The sequence below is a fragment of the Ischnura elegans genome, chromosome 10 (assembly GCF_921293095.1).
Source record: "Ischnura elegans chromosome 10, ioIscEleg1.1, whole genome shotgun sequence".
Taxonomy (NCBI): domain Eukaryota; kingdom Metazoa; phylum Arthropoda; class Insecta; order Odonata; family Coenagrionidae; genus Ischnura; species Ischnura elegans.
The window spans coordinates 77,190,707-77,214,556 of NC_060255.1; the positions used below are offsets into that span (position 1 = coordinate 77,190,707).

The 23,850-nt window shown below is 38.6% G+C and overlaps 1 protein-coding gene across 8 annotated transcripts in view; it reads right to left on the reverse strand.

Moving 5' to 3' along the window:
- LOC124167167 (GRAM domain-containing protein 2B-like) overlaps positions 1 to 23,850 on the reverse strand; it is a 648,383-nt gene that overhangs the window by 201,801 nt on the left and 422,732 nt on the right. The window lies entirely within an intron of this gene.

Sequence of the window (23,850 nt, forward strand, 5' to 3'; positions counted from 1 at the left end):
GATTAAAATGATGAATACGTAACTCACAACACCACTATCTGTAATCAAAAAAGTTCCCACCTACTAATAAGCCAGATCACGAAACGTGTGCTGATCCAACGCCCCTGCAATGATTGGCCCTGGGGTATGACCTTTGACACCACCGCCCACATGTCCCAACTAGGAACACCCACTTGAAATTCAGTGGGTGGGAGATGGCTTGGCTAACCCTAAGCTTCTAACCGTGCCAGCACTAAGCTTAGCATAGGTGATGAGGAAAATACATCCACACACCAATGAGAACAGAGAATGCATATACATAATAATAGGGAGACTCCATTAACTACTTTTTTTCATCGAAACAAAACACCATAATCGAAAAACGGCGCCTATCCTTTTTGATAATGTGAGTTTTTATTATATGGAAAACTAGTAATTTTCAGCGCTAAATTTTTGACTCAAAAATGCAAAATTTTGGAAAAGGCACACACAATATTAACATTCATTTAATTTTGGGTTAAAGAGACCAATAATTTAGTTAAAGAGAAATAGTAATGATGAACTTGAATTGAAACAACAATTTGCCTGTCATATATCTGGGTTAAATGTGAAGGCATGTCGATAGATAAAAAACAAGTATAATCAACTTTTTCCGGAGAGATAATATTTTTATAAAATTTTATTTATATTATGAAAGCATATTAGATGATGAACAAAGATATCCTAATGTCCACAAAATTTTAATTCCAAAACTCTACCACACTTTTTTCAATTGACTTGCAAACATCATACATCAATACGTAATGATAATGGCAAGCCAATCGAAACACGTGTAGTAGAATTTGTGAAATTTAAATTAAGTGGAAAGTACGATACCGTTGTGTATCCTTCATAAAAAGCAAGTGTTTTGAAGTCCAATTACTCTCAATATACAAAAATATAAATTAAAGCACAGATCCATGCTTTCCTCTAATGAAACATTGAAGTGCAGCGGCACCAATACTTAACTACGGAATGAGTTGCTGTAATGGTGTACGACAAGGCTTACCGTCGAGGTTATGTACAACTTATGAGGACGTAACACACCAATTCTGCCAATATTATTTCTCTGACCGAAACGTGTTTGTCGGAAAAAGTCGCCTACCCAAGATGATATTACAACTATCACTTTATTTCATAATCGAACACTATCTAAAATTTAAGTCTTGCCCCAACGTTCAGAAATTTTGACAAAATGCATCAGAATTGTTATTTTCCACTTAGAGTGACCTTATTTACAGGTGAAGAGATCTCTTTCAAGATGAAGATTAGATTTCATACCAATATACGCCATTTAGTCTTTTGTGGGGGCAGTAGATATTACTCCTTTGAGACTTTAAATACCATAAAAAAATTTTTAAGGGCGCATAGTTGCCAAACTTGATTTTATCTGAAAATATAAATTTTACGCCACAGAATAAGGTTACGATTTCAAATTTGAGATAGAGGAAATGGTTCATGCCCTATTTGGGGCAGTACGTAGGTATTACTCGTTTGAAACTTTAATTATCATCTTGAAATTTTTAAGGGCGTTTAAAGAATGACTTTGCCACCCTTGCATGTATCTGAAAATATTAATTTTATGTCACAGAATGAGGTTACAATTTCAAATTTGAGATAGGTACAGAAAAATGTCGATAAGGGTCTACATTATACACTCCGAAAATTTCAAGATGATAACAAATTTTTTTAACGAGTTATAAGTCACGTATGAAGACCGGTCGAGCGAGAGTGACGCGTATTCTTAAGGTCTCCATCTCCACGTGCACTATTGAGCGCAAACAGATTATCAGAAGCATTTAACATGAGGCAGAAGGGGATTATCCACTGTTTTCGTGGGCGGATTAGACAGGCAGAGACTGGGGGTTATAACACCTACACGAACGAGACTTCCGAATGACAACCCGTGTCACATCCAGACGAAGAGGAAAAAAGAAAGACAAGAGAGATCTGGATAACGAGAGAATTATTTTTCCCAAAGCCTGCAAAGGGCACGAGCATCGAATCAGCCGGGGGCATAAAAAACTTTGTATAGCAAGTTGCACGAATTGGATACATGATGCCGGCTTACCTTCCAAAAATCTACGAAAATTGGAAAATTAATGGAATACCTCAAGGCCTGGTTACACGATACACTCAGACGTACGGGTTAATATCTAAATGTATGAACGCGAGAATGAACGCCAAAATGCACCGGGTAACCAGTGGTTACCCGGTGCATTTACTAACCACCCATCTTGTGCGAATGCATGCGCAGAAAATAGAACCTGTTCTAATTTGAATCATGTATTCGCACATGTTCCGTTCCGGTCCACCAAATCATTCACGCAAACGTACATTAACTTTTACGTGTTAATGTACCGTGTAACCAGGCCTTTATACATAGAAAAAGGCAAATTCGCTAAAGTAAACCTAGAATAGTATTCTGAAATAAGGTAAAATATTTTAAGTCAGCATAGAAAAACAAGGAAGGTTTTTAGTTTATTTCACCACCAAAAACGGCACAAAGACTTTTACATTAGCTTCTACATTAAATGGGTGAGAGAACAAACAACTTAGATACGATACTATGCATCAGAGGGTAAAAAGGGTAAAGAGAAATCCGGCGCCGGCATTATCCAGCTTTTGACGAAAGACCCCTAGAGGACAACGGCTAAACGTCCTATCAGACGCAAGGAAGGAAACTTAGTTAATTAATTAGAGCATAATTAAAATTTCAAATATCTGATTATTGAATATTGTATTGTCATCAGAAGCAAGGGTACGCGCAAAATTTCAATCCGATCTGACAATTGGAAGAGGGCTAAAAATCAATGATAAGATTCCATCGATAAAACACTAAAACAGACGAAGCAAATTAAGGAAAAGCGTACAAATACTTTAGGCGAAAATATCTTGCAACTTAACGACTCAATTTGAGTAGGCACTCAACTTATCAGCTTAGGAGATTATCGTGAGCGGGCTTTACGACTAGAGTGAGTTCTCAAATTCCAACGTGGCAACAGTTGTGTTTGGATCGAGAATCGAAAAATTTGTGTCAGGATTGAGGCTTGAGTAACGTTCTGGAATACGGATTACCCATGTGAACCTTCACCTGTATTTCAAACATGAAACGTTTAGTAATACTGAGATAAAAGTTTCTAATTTGAGATATTGCATCAAAGAATTTGAAGAGGCTACACAAAATGAGCCCTGAAAATTTCAAGATGGTAGGGTAAGTTTAAACCAAGGGGACTGCATAGAGGAGGCCCAATTCCATTCCATTGAAGGCTGATTTCTGTTGCCGCTTCGATCGCACTTAAATGGGTTTTCAAAAAATGCCCGTGGCGCGGTGATGAGAGCAATGCGATCCAATTTATTTCAATATTTTGCATTTTTATGTTTGTTATTGCGAGGAATAGCATAGAAAAGTAATGCATTTAATATATCACATCATAATGTGCATAAATTTAGGTCAATACCCCTAATTTTTATTTTATTTATTTCCATTACACCATAAACAGCGCATTTACGGCCTTTACAATGGGGAATTCACAATTAAAAATGAAGGACATTCACACATGCCCATGCCCTGAGAAAGGGTAACTTACCCAGGCGGGACTCGAACCCGCGACCTTCGGTTTGGCAGTCGAGGACTTTACCCCGCCGCCATCGAGGCCGGCGATTATACCTTATTTCCCCGAAAAACTCGGAACACTTTGTGCTTCAGCGACTTGAGTGGCGACTTTTGTAAACCCATTCAAATGCGCGGAGGGTGACAACACAATTACAGGCCATTTTTAGGATCCTCCTTTGTAATACTCGTGTTTTAAACAATTAAAGCGTCAAGAAAAAAAGATAAATTGTGATCAGAAAGAATATCGAACGGGAAACTCCTCACTGGTGGAGGAAGGAAATGGATTTCGTGAGACGTGGGCCGAATAGATAATGAAATCACGCAACTCGACCCCAGTCGCAATCAAGCGAACCTTTTCCCGATGACGGAGGGGAGAACCCCTCACGTTTCCTGAGGCACCGGTCCATTACCTCTACAACACGGGCTCATGGTGGTAATGCATTTATTCCCGTGCTATTTCTATGGGATAACCATTTGAGAATAGGTGTCGAAGGAGAGATTTCCTTTGGGCGAGATCGAAGGTGCCAACAATGAAATTAACTCAATTTCCAGTTAACTTGATGACGTATTCTTTTATTTTATTATATTTTTCTATGCTTAACGTGGAAAAGCGATCTCTTCTGACAATTCACAAAATACCACCAACGGAAGAGACATCTACCGGCCCCCTTAAATAACTACGGTTCAATATTTGGAGGCGCTGTTTCAGTTTTTTTAGTTTGGTCAGAGTTCCGGCATCTTAGTTTAGCAATTTTTTGACTTACAATTAGTCTCAATTAGTCTACGCACAAGAATGTGTGATTGAACTAAATTAAATGAGAACTGCTGCCATTTTTACTACCGAAAATCGTAGAAATTTGCTTCCTCATAGGGAATTTTTTCTTTTCTGTAGAAACAGTAAGTAATGGTTTCGCAAGTAGTAGGGCCCGCCCGCCTCTGTGACGGTGCGGGATTCCTCGTCGCTTCCACTCCCATCCACTCCTCCGGCTCCTATCGCGGCGGCGCACGGTGGTCCCAAATCGAAAAAAGCCGGCCAAAATTAATAACGTCGTAATTTAACCTAAATCAGCAACAAAAATGGACGTTCCCTACTGATTTTGATCGTCCAAATCTGATTTTGGCATTATCTTCACGCTATATTTTCATTTTAGCATTTTTTGAGCTGTTATTATTTAAACAATTTTTAGAAAATCTCGATATAGATGCCATTGCGATTGGCGATAACTTGTTACTGATGGAGAACTTAAAACAGTATAATTTTAAGGTAAAAGATGTATAAATTACCGTTAAAAGCCATGATAGAACTTTCGACATGAAATTTACGAGATTCGAACCCGCTACCATTAACATAGTCGGTGAGATACCAAAATCGAAAGAAATACTCACACATATTCATTTTTAGCTTCCATGTATTTGATAAGTCACATTAGATGAAATAAAATGACTGAGGAAATTGAGGAGAATAATGTTTGAATTTCAATAAAATCACTTTTATGTATCACAACAAACGAATGTGAAGGGAATCATCATCCGATGTCACCCCATCTGACTCATTTTTACTCTGCGAATCACTTCAAATTAGCAGATTTTCACCTCACCTGATAGGCGGACCTCGTTTTTTTTTAGAACTCCGGATGTAATTTACATGTATGGTTCATTTATTAAAAGGAATCTTTGAAACTTATGCAAACTATGCAAACTTGCCGTATAAAAATTGAGAGATGAATACAATTAAATTAAAACAGTCATTAATTAAGTTGAATTTCCATAAAATCGACCATTTCTACGCGTCGGGCGTTTTTGGCTGAGCACGCCCATGTTTGACGGGTTACACAGGTCAACATAATAATCACACAGACCTATCAGGTATGAAATATTGTACATCATATCCAGTAGAATCCGAATGTATAATTAAAAACTTCCTTGTAAAAAGTCGAAAATGTGAGTTTTGGCCAGCTTTTTTCCATTTGGGACCACTGTTCGGCGCCTTCTTCCTTTCTCCTTCCATGTCCTCCCTTTGCGTGGTACAGAGGTGAAAGGCGAATAGCTTACAGACCCTGCCCCGGGAGTGTAACCCCTCGAGCACGCCCTGGAGTCTCGTTCCACGTGTCATAATTTATTTATTTTCATCGCCCCGAAAACAGCTCATTTAAAGCCTTTTACATCGGGGGAACTAACATGGAACAACGACAATTACACACAGTCATGTCCAGGGTAGGAGTAACCTACCCAGACGGGACCGAACCCGCCACCTTCGGTTTGGCAGGCGAGGACTTTACCCCACCACCATCGAGGCCGGCAACTTGCATTTAGCCTGTGCTTGTCATCGGAGCACGCGATCAGTCATCGCACAAAACCTTTCGCCACACGCCGATTGAGGCAGTTTTCGGAGTATTATGTCGATGTAGAAGAGAAACGACCTAGGAGGGAACCCCAGGCGTTTTCTGTGACTTCGTCCGTTACAACACACTGTTCCTGTCTCCTATATAGCCCTTAGTCATCAACACACGCACACAAAATATAACGAACGACCAACCCTTTCACCCGCCTCTCAAATCCAACTTATGGTCATGACATGCACAATCCCCTTCCACGCCATTTAAATTTCCACTCCAGTGAATACGGGCCCCCTCTCTTTCCCCAAAAGAAAACCTGCCGACCAACCACATGTATTTCCCCAGAAAATATCTTATCTCGTTTCTTTGAAAAAAAATGTGACCGCTGGATACTCGATTCGGCACAAGTCCTAAGAAACAATATCAATGAGAAACCTAAATGAGTGCGTCGCGTAGAATGATAGTCTGCAAAGTTTTAATGTCGGGGTCAATTACACATTCCGCAAAGATGCTTTTCTAGTATTGCCTAAATTATAAAAAAAAAGTTCCCATAAAATTAGAACCGCTTCCGTTAATCAACGTATTTTATCATGTATATTTAACGTACGTAACTTTCATTCAACCATGATGTATTTTCGTCAATTAATTACTTCACGATGCAACTACCTCTATATTGTAATGCGGAGGAACAACGCCTTACAAGAGTCCAGTGGCCGAGGAAAAAATGATGATCAAACGATCGGTACTAACAACAGATATATCCAATTTGACGAAAACTCAGCAACTTAAGGTGATTTATTCAATCTAAACAACAAAGGTAGAGATGAATGGTTGTACCTAGGTTCTAATGGGCTACTTTGCAATTCCCTAGGTCTTGGTCCTTTACCTCTAACAGAATTCCATTCTTCAACCGAGATTTAAGTTCAAAAAAAAGAAAATTATCTATTATTATTTCAATAAATCTACCAATTTCAAGTCTCCATTCTCATTTCATTTGCTATGCGACCATTTAAGACAGTAATGGAAAAAAACTATCCTTTGATAGATACAAATATACTTAAAGAATGAGGATGTAAATAAAAATAAAGGATAATGTTGTGATAAGAACTCGTTGCCGTAATGAGGGTGCGACTATCGTGGCATTTTCGAGAAGAAATATAGGGAATTGGGAATTAAAAAAAATATTATTTTTCAATAATGCTGATCGTAATTCTGGATGGTCGTAAATCGGACGGTTTTTAGTCACGGAGTAGTTGTACCGCGTTTATATGCAAACGCTACTCGATTCCAGCAAATGACAAGAACCAAGGACGCGAGATGTCTGGGCGAATGTATGGGTCGAGAGCGCTCAAAAACACTGCCGATCAAGTTTCCGATACGGTCGCACGGGGATTCAATCCCGCTGCGAAGATGGGGATTCAGGTTGGGAAGGGAGAAAGGAAGATGCGGGAATAAAATATAATAACCATGACAACTCGGACTGAGATTTGGGAACGGAAACAGGAGCTCATTTCAGACAGCGACGAGAGGGATATCCGAGAAAAAGTGACAATCATCTCCATTTCTTCTCCGCGAGATTATCTCCGGAAATTTTACCAGACGACCCATTGAAATTGACACGTTCACAAAACAACTACATTTTATAAAAAGAAACATTATTATATCAATCAATCATCACTGCACATTCTTTCAGTTCTTACGACAGATCGGTTACATGCAGAAATATTAACACCTAGCCGCCTATTTTGGAAACGTTTCCATTAATCTGATCCAATCCGCAGAGTTCAATGAAATCATTTTAAAAAATCTTCTATAATTAATAACTATGCATGCTCACTAAAACATGATTTTCATTAATATATTTGGCCAAAGATTTGCAAGTTCAGTTGTCGTGACTGCAAAATAACGTTAAATACGAGCATGAGGGAGAACCTTTTAAAGTCTCCCAAAGTTATTTCCCCAATAATGTCCAAGTCTCAATTAACACTTCTATGAAAATTAAAATAGTAATAATGATAGCCTAGTAAAAACAAGACACAAATATTTTTTCAAACGAAAAAATGTCGGGACAAAAACAATAACTCAAAATGAACCATTATACATTAGTAATGTATTCGTAGGATATAGATTTGGATTATTTAGATATTTCATTACTTTAACATCATGCGCTGAATACAAATATAAAACAACTATTGCCCGAATGATTTGGCGAAGGAATAGTTGAGAACTGTGAATAATAATTCACTCATTTAGGGTTAAATTTAACACTTAAAATTTAAACATAAATGCGGTTAACATAACCCCAAGTTTGTTTCTAGCAGAAGTCCTTTTTGGTGAGCGTATACACGACACAAGATCCTGAGAATTTCGTGGCAGTATCAACGATAGTTTGGGAGCGTGGATTCTCTGCCTGAATCAGTCAGTCAGGACTGTAGTCCATGGTCAGCGGACGTTGCAAAACGCAAGAGATTTCAATTTAAGTTCAATAGGTTAATTACCATATTCACCAAAGAAACCTCCACACAGACGAAACACATGCAACCCACTCAATGAAGAGTATAGGAACGGGATAGACCTGGGTGAGAAAACTTGAAATCGAGTATAGACTTGCGAGGACTTCCTCAGTTGGATTTCACGGTGTTAGTTCACGGTTTCCAGAAAGAGAAAATGAACGTCCGGTCACCCGAAGAATGAACGCCAAACGTATCACACACTTTCCCACATTTTTTCGATGGAAAGTCCAACCAGCAGACGGAGTTCCTCCATGGAGAAATTCCAAATAGAAATTGCGGAGGATTTTTCTTTTTGAAATGGCGATCATTCAACTGAAACGTAAACCTTGAAACGTACGATTCCCCGCTCACATTGACAATGATTATCGAAATTCCATGGCTCCATTAGCATGAATAACACTGGGACTGCATAGCTATCATTTGGCAAAGCCCGTAAAAGTCAATTGATCTTGACCTTGATCAAGTAGAACGGCTCAATACATTGAATATTGTACCAACACCAATCGGGAAAACAATATTTCGAATTAATATTTGAAACCGACTAAGCCTACCTAGGAGATATCGCACGAGATTAAAACTTGGACGAGGATCCTTGGTACTATACCCTGGATAAGTTTTTCCTTCCAATAGTACGGAATCATTGATACAAGCAATTTCATATCCAATTTGAAATATTGCACGTAATTCGAGCATGGCTTTGTAATAATGTTCATAATAAATACGGCTATAATTTTACTTAATCTTGGTATGCCTAATAATGCAGCAGAAAAAAGCAAAATAGCTGATTAACCATGTCTAACCCAGAGCTGTTTCTGGAAAAAATTAAATTTCAAAACTTCTAATGTTAAAAATGTGAAAATTTTCTACTCAATCGTAATAATTGTGGAAGCTACATGTTTCGCCATTAAACTTTACTGCACAAAAGAAAACGTACTCGTAGTTCAAATCTTTCCTGAAAAGAGCTGAAAGAGTATAAGTTTTTGTTGCTAGTTAGAAGCAACATTGGGTTATAATGGGTTAAGAATAGCGGCGTCAATAAACCATTACCCAAAGAGTAGAGTAGGAGGAGTAAATTCCATTCCCTACTTCCCTCTCTAAATGTGGTTACCATGGTAGTAAGCAAATGCTTACGTAGTAAATTGGATGCCAAAGAAATGCAAAGAATGTATTAGAAATCCGATCCGTGAATTAAATCTAAAATTACATTTACTAAAACGAGAAAAATGTCCTAGAGTGTCGGAAACAAGAATTAAAAGTCGATCATGGACCAATTTAAGGAATTCCAGATACACCACAGAAAGGGTTTGAACCAGAGATTGCAATTGCAGAGAAAGGGGAAGAGGTAAGGAACTCCACGCATAAACATAGTAAAAAAAATTCAATTTTAAGACTTTCTCCAAATAAATGCCCTTCAGAAACACTAAAAGATTAATTTTGAAAGCACACCATTTATCCAGCTATTCATAAAACGAATTAATAGATGTTCCAACGAATGAAGAGCATACGTAATGAGGACTGTGATAAAAAATATTTACGGGGATAGATGCAAACACTTATAAAAATAATTCGCGAAGACCAGTTCTTAATGTGTGACATCTAGTAGAAAGCTGGCTTGAAATTCGATTCTTATCGTATTTTTTATTTATTTAGGATGCTGCAAATGTTTCTTTGCTCCAATTTAAGACACGTGCCAAATCAGAGTTTAATCTTTTGAAGTTTTTGCGAAAAATTTCGCAGCGATTTTTTATTTTAATTCACGCGTTTTTTTATTTCTCTCCAGTGAAGATTGTAGTTCCGCAAAAGGTGGCAACGAGTTTCAAGTGCGTTTTCAGGGGAGTTCTTTACACATTCAGGATTTTTGCTGGAAGCATCAGAAGCATAGGACAGATCATTTGCAGTGATATTAGGCTAAAATGCTCCATGAGAGAACAATAAAAACTTGGTGAATTTCGCATTAATATTTTATTTTTTCCCAACTTCCCCGTAAACAGCACATAGAGGCCTTTACAACGGAGGATAAACGAAGCAAGACACAAACATCCACACCCTAGATAGGGACCACCTACCCAGGTGGGTTTCGAACCCGCGACCTACGGTTTGGCAAGCGAGGACTTTACCCTACCGCCACCATATTAACTGTATGTGAAATTTATGAGGTTCATTTTATTTTATTCTGCTAAAGGTATTTCCTTGATCTGAACGATTCATTGAATACATACCACGAAGCACAATTCAGGACATAAGAGATACAGAATTTCATGAGGCACGCCTCAAAAGCTGTAACCATTGATGCAAGGGAAAACATGCACACAGTTGTGCTAGAAGTGCCATGGAACCCCACGCAAAAACACAGGGAGAGCATTCTGAATGTGGCTGAAAAAAAAGGCTCGAGAACTCCCCACATGCGACAGCTACAACCCTAAACAGATTCCATGATGAAACAATCTTGGATGCCGCGTACTGCCCTTCTTTGCAAAATATGCATATAAGTCAAACGTAGATCCACCACAACCCCTTCATTAGCGGTCCAATTCAACTGGAAACCTGAACATGACAGGGCGGCGACATGATATTCGACGGAGAACAAAGGTGGAGGGGAAAAAAAATTCAACCCTTAGAAGCTCAGAATGAGTTTCAACCCTTTCCGTATAAATGCAACCGGCGGCACGGGACATAATGCAGAAGTTTCTGCGTTCATATCGGAAGGGGAAAGGACTATGCGAAAGGGTAAAGGGTTTTTGGAGGCCCAGCAACCCTACCCTTAAAGGGTAGATATCAGCGAATCGTATTTGAGCACGAGGATACCCTTTGTCGATATAAATTAATGAAACCACATTTGGTTAGTCTTCTCTAGTGAATATTGAAATGTAATACTGACAAATTCACAAGAGCATCTTTTGTGTATAAAATAATATGTGGTCTACAGAGATTAACTTCAGACAGCCATCTTTCCTGACATATTATGGTTCCACCACATATCCTGAACGTGTGAATCACTCCTCTTGAAACACGCTTCCAACTCGCTGCAACCTCTTTTGCGAACAGAAATATCATCAGATCCACACGTGTTGCTGGTTGAGAGAAAATAAAATCTGCAATAAATACGTATAAATTAAAATATAAAATTGCGACAAAAATATTCGCACAAACTTAAAAAAAATAAACTTTTACTTGGCGCGGGCTTTCAATGGAAATCAAGAAACATTTGTAGCACCCAATACGTATCAAAATTGTACGATTAGAATCGAATTTCAAGCCAGCTTCCTACTTAATGTCACAAATAAATAAGTTGCTTGTAATCATTTCGTAAAAAAAGTTGGGGGATCCGTTTTACCTCTAATTATAGCCGAGTCTTCTCTAGTGAGTATTGAAATGTAATATTGACAAATTCACAAGAGCATCTTTTGTGTATAAAATAATATGTGGTCTACAGAGATTAACTTCAGACAGCCATCTTTCCTGACATATTCCAGATCCATTCCCATGAATGGTAAACAATATAACTATCTTATCTTGTCTCTCGAGTCTCTCTAATCTAGTTTTGCCTAAGAGTAGAAAAACAAAATCACACGAAGCGACTAAACATCAAACCTTCCTACAGACAAATAAACTAAAATATTGAAAATCAAAAGATACTATGCATTCCGTCCATACTTAATGAAAAATAACTAATACGCCATGTGGCAACTTAGGTATATAAATTGAGGAACTTGCACGTACGATAATACAGCCTTTAGCTTTACCCAGAGGTATTTCTGGTTGGCTTCCGTACATATAATCAGACTTAACGCTAGCCAGAACTTCCAGCCAGCCAGATAAAGTAGAAGGCTATAACATCTAATGGTTAGCGTTAATCAGACATCAAGAAGCCGGTTATATATCTATAAAATTAGTAACAATGCGTCGATCTGAAGCATTTAAGGAAACGACGAAAAAAGAAATATATCTATCAGATCAACAATGAAGTCAATAATTTTAATCGTTTTCACGCATTCTATATTCCATATGCACTGTCTTCATGTGGTATACAGCTGAAAGAGATGGAAAAATAGGGACACATTCATGCAACTGGAATAATTTACGATTTGTTTTTCTCCAGAAAAGAAGTTAGCGAGGATTTAAAACTACGGTGACGGGACGCAAACTTTTCCTGCACTCCACACTACCTAAACACAATCCCGTATATTTTTCACCACAAAGCAGCGACACGAAAAACCTCCCCTGTTCGCCAAAAATCGATCCCTAGCCACCCACTCGCGCCCATCCCACGTGGTTTTTTTATTCGTCTCGATTCCCACCCACGCCATCTATCACGTCAGCAACCCCTTCCTAACAACTGTCTCCGGGAACTCTCTGATCACACTAGGGTACCTCCTCCGAACGCTGTACTGCTCCCCCTTCGGGAAGTCAGACGAGAAGCAGTTCCACTTCCACCTGTGCGTTGAAAGCAAGCGTCAAAAAATTCAAGTCGGGAAGACATCAAAAGGAATTTCAAGCAAGAAGAGTGTTGGGTGAATTAACACGCCAAAACGGCACAGAACGCCATAACTCTACATCATTCACCTATTGATTAAATGCGAATGTTTGGTATAAACAGATGAGGGTATAGCTCACTTCAGACTTAGTCTCACACGTGTGAATTTAACACTAAGGGTTTGTGTGTTTGAGGGTTTGAGCAACTATCATATCTACTTTCTTGTGTCCTTTCATATTGTATTTCCCGCCATCAGAAAAACAAAATCATTTTAAGGAAGTATAAAAAAAGCTTCCCTCTGAAAAAACTAAAATAATCAAGCGTAATGCCACTTCTTTATTCCGGGTTGATTCATGTGTGGCCTGTTTACGGCATGGCCGAGTGCCTGAGAATAAGCTAAAACTGACGGTCGTTGTCCACACCATTCTGTCCTCAAAACAGCTCCTAACTTAACTCCTAGCCTCTCATCTATAGACCAATTACCGCCACAGGAGTCCCATCGCCTAAAAATCGAGACTACGTAGAACTGTTATGTCCAGAAACGGAATACGGATCCTCTACAAAATGTTCAAAGAATAAGCTCTCACGAAAGAATAGGTACCAATATGAAAAAGAAGATTGAATGTCGTCGCGAGTATTGAGTCGATGTCGCCGACTCACGGTTTTAATAAAGCGGCTCGCTATCCCAGTTAAGGGGATAAAGCTCCAGGATTCTGGGATCTACTGGGTTCTGTTCTTCAAGATCAAGCAAGCCACAACTATGCGGCAGCCCCAGATAACCGAGAGGACCATTAAACAAAATCTATTAAACTATGTATTCCACCTTGATTAAAATATTATATAATCTGTTATGTTGCATCACTATTTTATAAATCGAGTTTTTCCTTTGCCTTGGCTTCTAGGCAAGGCCGTTTAAGCGGTAAGCAAAGTACGCAGTCGCGTTGGGCCAAGTAAAAAAGTCGCCTCAGCGCTCGTTTCAATGTGCAGTAACATATGAGCAAATAATTGGATGAATTTCTTGAAAGCTGATATTTTTGTATTAATTGGTCAATTTACTTTTTTTACTCTGAATTTTTACACATAATTGGTTTTTAAGCTCTAAAAATATTAAATTCAATATGTAAGAGCAAGTACGCTATAAGTTCCCGCTCATATTTTAAGTCTCGACCCTTATTCCTAAAGTATTTGTATTTATTTTAAAATGTATCGAGAGAGCGTTCCTACTACCTTAAGGGGAGATTTGTTCGCTTACACTATAAAATGTCTAGAACCAGTCCTGCCTATATGTTTAACGTTGATTCGTGTCTTGGAGAAGTGGCGTAACTATGGGGGGATTAGAGGACGTATCCCTCCCAAAGCCTCTGAGGAATGAAAAAATTATTTAAAAATCTTGTCTGGATTTGATATATAATAACTGCATCTGAAGTTAAATTTAAAGTTCCAAAATGATTTAAAATGCATTTTCAGGCATGTGATTTTTCAAAAAATTTTCCTGAACTCCCCATTTTCTGGGGGGCAGCCCCCACTAGACCCCCTCATCCCCTACCAAAGCATTAGTTACGCCACTGTCATGAAGTATAAATCCTCAAGAGCTAAACTCCAAGACACTAATCAACACAGCTCTTAAGCTAATCAATATCATTATTAAATGCAAAACATCGTATGCCTTTGCAACTTCCAAAAGTATCATGCCACGACACCCCTACAACTTCGTTCCGTCGCCCACTGGGGAGTCAGAAGGGAACCATTTCCATTAGACGCGCTGAGAACAAGCGTCAAAAATGCAAGATGGGGGAGGGACATCAAAAATTATTTGCATGCAGGGAGGGAGGAGAGTGAATTAACACGCGGAAAGATCACAGGATACAACACGACACAGAGGGTGCATGCGTTTTGATTACTCGAAACTTTTTTTCAGGAATATTTCCAGCGAAATCCTTTTAATTCCAATCCCTGACTCGTAAAAAATATATACGAAGAGTAGAAATACACATGGAACATTTCAATGCTGACACATAGGGATAATTGAGCATATTGAGCAAATAAAAAGTGAAAACCCGAGAGAAGAGAATTCTAAATGCATTTTTGTAACTCCTAATGACTTATTTTAATCAAGTCACAGTGAACCTTATGACTTCCATCTTCCAAGTAATTTTCAACGTTCTTTTATTATAAATTATATAGGCTGATTCTTATATAATCATCAAAGTTATATAAATAATAAAGGAATTTCAATCACGAATTGTTATTCAATGCAATTTTACTCACGAAAAAGTGATATTGCCACTTACGAAAGCCTCGTAGGTGAGTGGTATTTTGTTCTATATGGAATGCATTTTAACTTGAAATCATGTTTTTTTAATAATAACGCATCTCAATTTTTCTGAATGTTACTTTTTTCTTCCTGGAGATTCTATGTCGTTTCGTATTTTCTGCTTGTGCTTTTACCATGTCTGTATACATACTCACAAAACCATCATGGCATTCAGAATGTGAAAAAGCTAAGCGTGATACCAAAATCGCTGAGTAAGTAATGTAAATAATAACGTGTCGCTAAGACGTCTGGTGGTAATCACATGACCAAATGTTGGATAAAAACTTTCGCTGTGCTACGCAGTCACGACGACCGCTCTAAACCAATTATTTTTCTATACTCCAAGCCATTGGAAACGGATAAGAACAACCAATAAGTTACTTACGGGAGCATGTTAAAGCACCAATCAACAGCAAATTTCATTACACGAATCTCAGATGTCTTACACCTGTACTCACCTGCAAAGAAAAGAGGAAAAAGCAAACATAAATATTTATTAAATGAAATTCAATAAGATTAGTGGTAAAGTACTGGATAAGATGTACTTTAATAAAAGCATATACACTTAATTATAACTCGCACTCACCTTTCACAACCGAACACTCCCAAAACAATTACCTAAGAAAATATGAATAATTACAATCCATCCCCGCTATTCCGCGGCTCTTCCATTAAACGAATTCCCTGACACATTTAAGATAATAGATTAAAGGTTACCTTATAATTATAAATAACACTGAACCCCTCCATCGCTCCCATTATTTCCTCACCCCGTTCATGGTACCCAAGAACAATCCAAGTAGACAACCAGGAAGCAGTCCATATATAATATAATAATATAAAATAATAAAAGGACTGCTATCTTTTCAGAAAAGCCATACACGAGGAAAAACTGCTTTTTGTTAAGATAAGCCCTAACGTGGCGTCAGCTCCCACAAATTGACGATACTTAATGAAAGTAGGTATTAAACGTTATCCAGCCACAAATTAAGTGCCTTAATGTTCGTTTCTAAACGATAGAGCCATTAAGATGGGCATTGTAATCTTTAATCAATCAACGACGCCCCCTCTAAATTGTGATCTACAACTTTCGTCCGTGAAGGTGGAGAAATTGATGACACCATTCAAGCGTTCCTTGAGATGAACGAAAAAAAAAAGAATTCGCTCCATTTCAAAGAGAACATCACGGGTCATTACACCAGACGTTAAAGATAAAATGTTTAAAAATTGAAGGAGAGGATGTGCATTAGTCGGATTAAGGAAGCCCATAAGTAATATGTACCATCTCGTATAAGCATTATTGGGAGGTATGCAAAATATAGACACTTAGAACTACTCTGAAGAGAAGAAAAAGTTAGAGGTGTTTAACAAAATAATAACAATAATAAAATAAAATTCGTGCGTAGGTTTCCGAGACGTTGTTCAACTGTAGTCAACTATAAACGACAGACGCGGCTGGAGAACCCGGACCTTGGCAGTCATCATCAATAATAAAATAAATAACGGATTATCAGACAGCCCTTCAAGCATAAGCATTAGGGTAGTTTCCTTCATCAAAGAAAACCAAAAAGCATTAATTGCGATTCGTTACCCACCATTAGTGTATTCATAATATACAAATTATTTGGTTTTAGAAATTCCAGTTCAGACGAATGGCAATGGTCAATTTTATCCTCATTTGAAAAAGGCCAGATTGGCGCCCATGAGATGCCACTCTACGTGACGTCACAGGGACCTAGTTTCTATACGAATAGATAGGAGTTTTACATCGTCTGAGATTACCAATGCATGCATGAGGCACAGATCTCAGGGAAACATCTCTTAATAATCACCTATTAAAACTGGCTAAGGCCGGAAAGTTTTCTTCGTTTGATAAGGTATTAATAATAATCCTTATTTAAGCCAAGCGCTACCAGCTAGCAGGGTACTCTGCTTCCTGCTAGCATCCTGCGTCGTATCAGCGCTCAAAGCCTCGCCCGAAGGTCGCCTCACTTGCAGCAGCGGGAACCAGAACGACGTCACACGGAGTTTTCCCAGCATTCATACTTAGCCGTCGCGTTTTCCGCGCGCTTGAAAATTTTCACTTTTAATTTCATCGCGAAAAATAGATATCGTCATTTAAAAATCTAAAAGCGTGAAATACGTACTCCAGAAGTAATACTCTCTCGATTTAGGCAATAAAAAAATAATAGGAAACCACCCTATTGCTTCAGACTTAACGGTGAGCAAATTCGCCACATTGACAACGAAAAACAACTCCTCTTTTATTGCTTTTCTTAATATACACGCAAACTCTTCATTTTTATGCCGAAACCGGTTTCATTAACACGGTTATGCTATCATGTAAAACTTGGTCGGTTTATAAATGAAAATAGTAGCTTTAAAACTAAGTACGTTATCCCTATAAAAAAAAAATCAATTTGTTTTCACAAAGAGTTGAGGTTTTTTACGAAACATTCCGCGGGCTTACAACATGTTTTTATGGTTTGAACATTAATTTTTCCTGCACCGAAGCTACGAATATCATGGAATCTACTTCTTGAAGCTGCCACCGTAAGTATGATTTAGAGAATTCAATCGACTCAATGGTTTTCCGACAGTAATTAAAATTACGGCATAACTAACTGATTAATACACTTGATGTCTTACAACATTTCGAATCGTTCTGAAATCCATTTAAAATGATTATCAGTTGACTACCGTAAATATAAGAGGCATTCTACGACTTTTTTCTATATTCACGATAATAAATATTTTACTCAAGGTATAAAGTGGCTGCCACTGTCTCCAGGGCCTTTCATCATTGACATCGAATATCCCAAATTTAAATTCATGGCACACACACACCTCCGATACAAGATGGAAGAATCCGTCACATATGGTCGATGATTCACCTTCCGCTTGAAGGAGAAATTTGTTCCGTTACTTCTTCCGATTGTCGCAGGGATAGGCTTCCGCCTTCTCGCATGCCGTCAAACTAACCAACACAGTTTTTAACGAAAGAAATAAGACGCCAACTGCGAGTCAGTGGGAATGATTGCCTTGTTCTATTACAGACTGAACATAAACTCCCGTAAGAAGTGAGAGGATATAATGCAACTTTTTTGAGCCTATCATAATCGAATTACTTTCCATGAGGGAACGTGGTGCTACAGAAGAATGATGAAAATAAAATGGATCGACCGAGTTAGTAACGAGGAAGTCCTAAGAAGAGTAGGAGAGAAGAGAAGCCTCATGAAAACCTTAATAAGAAGACGGTACAATCTTATAGGTCACATCTTGAGACATGATGGCCTGATGAAGACAATCGTCGAAGGGAAAGTGGATGGCGAGAACGGAAAAGGAAGACCTCGAACAAAATATATGGAGCAAGTAAAGAGAGATGTGAAAGAGAAGAAATACGTAGGTGTGAAAAGATTAGCTGATAGGAGCATTGAGTGGAGAGCTGCGTCAAACCAATCCTAGGATTGTTGGCCAGTGATGATGATGATGAAGGAACGTGATATTATTTGTTGTAATAACTACACTTCTGAACAGAAGCGTGAATGAAAGTAAGAAGTCACTAATTACTAACTTATCAGGGAAAGAAGTTCTAGACATTACCATTCATAACCTCCGACCACAAAAGGCTTCTTCGGCCTTCAGTCACATTCCTCTTTTCCCTACATGTGGGGCGTAAAGCACATGCGCAGAAGACCATAAATGAGAGAGTGAGAAGCTAAGGGGTACAAGTGATTATTTTCTCGACAGAGTTAGGTATATTTTATTGTAAGAATAAATACACAAAAACTTGGTTTACAAGGGAGTGTGTGTCTGTTCCGCGCTGACATCGAGTGGAAAATCAAATGCACTATTAAACATCTCATTGATATAGTTTATTATCAATTACTAGTTTTTGTACCTAACTCTGTGTCAGGGTTCCCACTCTAACTTAATTATAAAATTCACGGTTTTTTCCAGGTTTTCACGGCCTAAATTGGGTCCAATTCACGGTCTGTTTGATGAGCCATTTTAGGAAGAAATATTGATCTCATAAAAATCACTGGCCGCACGTTAACTAAAAATATAGCAAACGCGATAAACGCCGGGAATGCAAAACGCAGCAATGAAAGTGCTCTTATGACGTCGCCTATCGTTAGCAAAATTTAGGACCGGCTAAAGGTTGTGAGGGGAAAATGGAGGGTGACAGGGAAGTGAAGAGGTGTCTGATTTCTCGCCAGGGTTAATGATCACTTTGGTTAAAGGTCGTCCAATCACAGCCTTAAGGTCTGTGTCGTCATTACACACGGACCAATATTTGCGCTTAGAATATACAGGTGCAGATAAATACGGGGACAGTATCTGCGAGTGACTGACCTATTATCATTTTGATCCGTCAATCGTAGATCTAAAATCAAGTTTGTGAGGTTTTTAAGGTTTCATGACGAATTTCACGGCTATTTCCAGGTTTTTTTCACGGTAGAAGAAATTCACGGCTTATTCACGGTTTTAAGGTTTTCACGGTTGAGTGGGAACTCAGTTGTGTAGAAAAAAGAAATCACTTGCACCCCTTGACTTCTAACCCACTCAATTGAAAGCAAACTGGAAAGGAATATTATTGATTTCTATTTAGATTCGGATCGGGAAGCAATGATTGGCGAAGCTTTATTTGGACGTCACTGCCAGGCAATTTAATTTTAAAAAAGGAACGCATGGATAGTGACTTAGAATTTTAGATTAATGACGTAAATAAATTCTTAACTATATCACCTAACATATATGTAGTATGTATATGCCAAAATATCTATGGCCAACAGGTTATAATTTAGGACTATTCATCGTGCATTCTAGCCAGTATATACGAGGTGTGTTCAAAAAATATCGCGACTTTTGTGTTTTTTCAAAAATTATTTATTTATTCATGAATATCTATTTTGTCCCCTTCAAAGTAATCCCCATGAGATATTATGCACTTGTGCCAACGGTTTTTCCAATCTTCGAAGCACTTCAAAAAATCATTTTTTTATATCTTGTTCAGCTCCTCCTTCGATGCCGTCTTTATCTCGTCAATCGTAGCGTAACGTCGTCCTTTCATGGGTCTCTTCAGTTTAGGGAACAAGAAAAAGTCACAGGGGGCCAGATCTGGGGAATACGGTGGCTGCGGCATCATTAGTGTGTTGTTTTTGGCCAAAAAGTTGCGCACAAGCAACGATGTGTGAGCAGGGGCGTTATCGTGGTGCAAAAGCCAATTTTTGTTCTTCCACAAATCCGGGCGTTTCTGGCGGATTGCTTCACGCAAATTGCGCATAACTTGCAGGTAATATTCCTTATTGACCCTTCTACCCTGTGGCAAGAACTCATAGATATTCATGAATAAATAAATAATTTTTGAAAAAACACAAAAGTCGCGATATTTTTTGAACACACCTCGTACATATATCATGCCAACAGGCGATGTGATAAAAATATAGCTTAATAATCTTCGATATTATTTCTACTGTATAGATATCTTTTCCTCAACTTATACGCAACCAAACTCTACAAATGAGGTATCAAAATGCACAGAATTTATCAGAGAACATGCGACGGCATATCTTACTTCCTAAATATTGATATTGTTTCCTGAAATTGGTTTTTAAATAATAAAAAAAAAACAAAAACCGGTAAATATTCCTGACGTTAACGGCGCACAAACTGATACATTTGTTCATTTCCTCTTATGATAGTGTAATTGCTTTTAATGTTGTGTTTAAAGAGGTCCTCTGACCTCAATTTGTACATGAACATTCCAATTAAATTTGTACATAAGACCCTGCCTTTTTTTTCTACATTTTAAAATTAGAAACGCGCCTATCCCTCTGTGGACCTGCATTGAAAAGAGCGGGGGAAGCCCTTTGGGAGCGGGCGCATCACGCTCGTGTATTATGATAGGCTTTATCGGTAAATTACACACAATAACCAGATACTTATGGTCTCAAAATGATAACATCATTTATAAACACTACCAGGCACTAGGAACCCCTACAATATAATATGGTACATAATTTGCAATTTAGCAACAGACCACTCCAATGCGTTCTCAAATGACAAACGTATCTTAATTGGATACATAAAGTCACGAAGGGTAAACAGGGTATAAAAACGAACAGATTCCTGGAACTTATCGTAGAGGAACGAGAAAGTCAATTTCAACTACTGCACGCAATCACATTTTTCGAATCAGTTCCACAGACGATCTCGGAATGTGGAACAATCTACAGAACTGATGACTGACATTAATTGGTTTTTCCGTTGCATGTTTACGAAAGCTTTCACCGCAATCACCAATGCAGCATCTAGACAGAAAAGGCTTACCCAAACCTTTTCAAATAAAATCGGAAATGGCGCATAATCTCGGCCCGATTTTATTCGAATGCTCACGACACTGTCATTCCAATGGCTTTAATCTTGTGTTAGATCTCAGATAAAGTCTCCCGCGATCCGATTCCTCAATGCTGCGTTAACTGAAACAAAATCTAAAAATCAATCACAGGGACGATCAATTACAATTAGTAAAAATACCTCAAGAGAGGAAAGTCGGTGGAAATAAGATAAACTGGTACTCAATCATACAATAATTTGTGTAAATCAAGAGCTAATACATGCGCAGTAACTTAAAAATCAAGACCACATTAAAATGTACTCAAATAAAGCAGGAAAATATGATCGTGTATTACCTCGTGAAAAGTGGATGACTGGCAGCACCGCGAGTGGCCATTGTGAAATCTGATTTTAACGCGCGCGGAGTGGCAACAATTCTAGCGGCCGACTTGATAATCCTCTAATATAATATTCGTGACCCTCACTCCAAACCACCGAATCCTAACCGATGGCAAGTGTAACCCTTAGGGGTACACTATACGAACCACTCGGGGGTACGCCCAAAGAAATTGGTAATGGCGGATGTTACGTTCCCTGGTAACAGCGTCACGCCGGAAGTCTTGACCAGGAAATATGTTTACATATCATATGTGGTATTAAAAACAAAATTTTGATTCATAAAATTATTTATAACTAATAACGTCACTTATCTGTAGCGAAGTTATGCAATAAAATGTGCACGTTACAATTTTGGGGGTACAATATTAGTTATATACGTATTTAGGGGTATGGGAGTAAAAAAAGTTGGGAACCGCTTCTCTGTTCCATTATTCCTAAAAATTATGATAACCTCTCGATCTCACCGACCTAATCACAGGGGAACACTAAATGGGACGAAAATTTGGCCCGATTCGTCGCTAGGCGACATTCACTGATCACAAAAGAGAGCGGAAATGTTTTGGCGTATGGGGGACTATAGGAACCGGAACGAACCGGCTTCGTTCCTCTGGGCGAACAATCACTGGATCGAGACTTCCGGGAGAAAGTCGATTTCGCACGCAATAATGCCTCTCGAGATATCGGAACAAAAGGGTCGAATGGGAGAGAGTCGCGATAAAAGTGTCGCGAAAGTAATCTTCCCCACACGGTCTTCGCAACGCGATAATGCATACAAAAATTCATCGCCCGGCTATAATCATTATTACCACTACCCAGTTTCAGGTAATTACCTATCTCTCAGCCAATGGGGACCATTGACGGAAAAAACGAAAATTGTGAAAAGAGCATTAACTTTGGTGGCATTTCTTATGCTTACAATTTTTTAACCATTAGCCCCTAGCCCTGAAATGACGAGTCTAGGTAGTCATTAACTTCCGAAGAGAAATCGCACATTGATAGCTTAGAATTTCATAATTTGAGCACTATTTAGGGGAATAATTTAAATATTTTGAAAATTTAACAATGTTAAAAAAAACCGTAATTTTATACAAAATAACTCATATTTCATGACGCATTTAAGTTTTGAAAGTATTAAAATGATTCCCCTAAGGTACACATCGTCTACTTCCAAGATAAAGTAGTTGAGTTTGAACATGGTATTTGGAGGAGGCGACCGACAGCTAAGGTCATGCGCAATGAGGGGAAAAAAGGAAAGAAACCCGGCGTCGGCATTAGCCTGCTCTTAACGAAAGGCGCCAAGGGGACCACGGCATAACGTCTCATCTAACAGACGAAGTGCTGTGCTTGAAGTGCTCTCCGCAAAGCACTCAAGCAGGGATCGGGAAACCTCGGAAAAATCTCTGCCACCGCCGAGATTTAAACCAGGACCACCTGGGTGGGAAGCCAGCACTCTAGCCACCATACCACGAATGCCGTTTAACCACGACTCCAATCCTTAGCAATCTAGGCGTTCATTGATAATTTAAAAATGAGAAGGAAGAGTTGCGTGATTTATCTAAGTCTGATCCCCACAATGATACATGCTGCAGTAAATTACGCCTTCAATTCCTAGGTCGTCTCGATGATAAGACGTCTCTCAATGTGTCAATCATTTCAGCTCACTTCTCCACAAACTGGTTATCAGTAAATGAGACCAAATGCGGAACGATTTGCGCCACTGCCCTCGGCAAAATGCATTGCGACCGCGATATCTCTAGATGCAAGAGAATACAAGGCTTCAGCAGAGGTAGTTACGCAACTTACCAAGTGCAGAGCACGTAAAATGTACGCAAGACGCGGAC